Genomic DNA, 2,941 nt, shown 5'->3' with positions numbered 1-2,941 from the left:
TAAGTCTTTGAGAAACTTGCATATAATTCATAGTTCTAGTTTAATTGATTACCATATATTCATAATTGATTACCCAGTTCTTTTTAAGACCACGTTTGTTTGATTAAAGCAAGATTGTAATCGATTACATTGTTCATGAATGTTTTTCCAGATTTAGGGAAGAACACTTTAATCGATTAAATAGGAAATCTAATCGTTTACTTTCATGAGATAATCGATTACATTGCCAATCTAATCGATTACAAGCGGTTATAACTATTTTCTCTATATATATCCACCTTGTTTTATCACTTTCAACGAATCGAAAACAAGTTTTTGAATGAAGTTTTATAACTCACAAACTTCAATTTTCGTTTCTAGGAGATTTCAAAAGGAAAGTTAGTTGTAAACACATTTGAGATCAAGAGAGGTCCATTCAATCTAGTCTTTTGTTCTTGCATTTGAATGTAAAGGTTGTATCTCTCCTTGACTCTATTTCATATGGTTTTTACATATTGTTACTGCATGTGCAAGATTTTTACTACATGCTAGAATAAGTGTTTCTAGTTTGGAGCTAAGAGTAGGTTTCTCTTAGGCTTAGATTCACAAAGGACTCTAGGGTTGGGTGCCTAAGTTTCATTTTCTAGGTAGAATTTGAAATTGATTGTGATTACTTGTAAAACTCATATTGCATAGTGAAAAGATAATTCATGTTGAATTAGATAATTGGATTAACTTCTCTAGAAATAGAGAGTGAACCAGTATAAATTTTGGTCTTTATCTTCTCTTTAACTCTCATATCTCTCTATTGCATTATTTATCAATTTGCTGAGTTTCAAAAATATTTCAAATTGATGCACTTTAACAAAAGGGTACTATGTTCGAGTGATTGATTTAATATTGTTTTAAAAGAAAGTTGTGATATGATCCTTGTGAAACTAAAGTTTTAAAACTCTACTTTTGACAATTTGATTTTAAACCAATTCACACCCCGTCTTGGTTTGGTTAGTCCCATTGTCTTTTTCATGAATGAGATCTCGCTCCAACATTTGGAGAAATTACAAATTGTGTAAGGCAAATTTTAGAATTTGCACAGTACCAATTCATTTAGTGACTTGTATGTTCGATCTTTCCTAGAGTTGGTTGGCCAATTAACACATATTTTCATCTTTCCTTCCAAATTAAAATCCACCATTGATGTTCCTTCGTCCAATTTGCGTCACTATGTCATCTCATGTCAATATGATGGACTTTGTTAAGATTATGCAGTGGATCTGGTATATCTTGACAAAGTTCAAATTAGAGCATGATCCTATCAGTTTGATGTCATACTACCACTGAAGAACAGATTAAAGGTACACAAGCACTCCATATTTTGGAATCCTTGCATGCATTTTCTGGCATAAATTACTCAAAAACTCTGTAAGGAATCCAGTGGAACTGAAAAATTAATTTGAGTTAGTTATTTTTAAAAACAATGAAATTGACGTTTGAATAAATAAATATAAAAACAAAGGGTTCAACCTCCTCATTATGCATGTTGTCGAATCTTGACCTGTAGCTGATGACGTCACCGCATGGGATTCTAGAAAATCGTTGGCCTTTGTCGCTCAATATGGGTTAATGTAATATTTTAGTGTCAAATGCATTAATGAAAAATCAGCTTTGTTTGAGTTAGAATTTTTTTGTTTACCTATTTGCAAGTGGATATAATGGCTAGCGCTCGACCCTTGGTTGAATTAACAACAATAGATACCATGCCCAAGACTGTAACAACAATGTACATTCTCCCATTCTTTTGGATGTGGGATAAATAACCCTACACATTTCTCTGTACAAATGTTCTAAACATGCCGAACCCCAGCTATACCGGCCAACCCGATCAAAAGCTGCTAACAAGGGTAGATTCATTAGGTGAACTTTGTTCCTTGACTTGTCTGGCATCAACACCCTACCAATGAGTCTTAAAATGTATGTCTTACAATGGCCCTCTAGTTGTTATGGTGTGGGTTATGCTGGGAGAGTTAGCATGTGTTCTTTTAACCACTTTAGTTTAAGTGTTGATCCCACCAGTGCATTCTCTGGGGGAACAACACCTATATATTCTATGCACATTTGTTCTCAATCATAATATGTTGGGCCAATAACTGGTCTACCATCAACGCGTAAACCTAGTTGTAGAGCAACATCTTCCAAGGTGATTGTGCATTTACTAATAGGAAAATGAAATGTGTGTGACTTAGGTCTCCACCTTTCAACCAAAGTAATCACTAAATTATTTTCGATTTTAACTTGTCCAAGCCTTGCAACATCTGAAAACCCAGCTTAAACCAACACAGGTTTAATTCTGGGATCTAGAGAGGGCATTGCTTGAGCATATGACTGGATTACATCATTTATTATGTGAAGAAATGAAAATAATAACAACATCGCCATTTATGACTCATAACATAATTAACATTCAATTAAACATAATGCATTACATACTTCTCCAAATCTGTGAAGGTGTTGTTTCCAAAGAAGAGGACCGACTGTAGATGCCATTGTTTAGGCTTCGGTGCTAACGTTAAGAAGAACTTAAAGAGGGATATATGAGAACCAGAGAAAGTGAGTTTGTGAGTTAGTGTATATGATGGCAATACATGCAATGTATCTATATGAAAAATCTAATAGTAACACAACTTATTTGGTGATATCTAGGCCATTTATTTTGTCGGTGAAATCTTGGTCATTCAACGTTCGTTGCTCCAATTGATGATATCTAGGTCGTTGATTTTGTCAGTGAGATCTTGGTTGTTCAATGTTCGTTGCTCCAATCGGTGATATCTAGGTCGTTGATTTTGTCGATGACATCTTGGTTGTTGATTTTGAAGTGCATGTGACAAACCATTAAACATTATAAATATGGTCTATAGTAAGGCAATCTGATGCATCACCTCAACAAGAAACTTTTATGTAACCC

The sequence above is a fragment of the Glycine max genome, chromosome 4 (genome assembly GCF_000004515.6).
Source record: "Glycine max cultivar Williams 82 chromosome 4, Glycine_max_v4.0, whole genome shotgun sequence".
Classification (NCBI taxonomy): Eukaryota; Viridiplantae; Streptophyta; class Magnoliopsida; order Fabales; family Fabaceae; genus Glycine; species Glycine max.
This window is presented reverse-complemented; position numbering follows the sequence as displayed.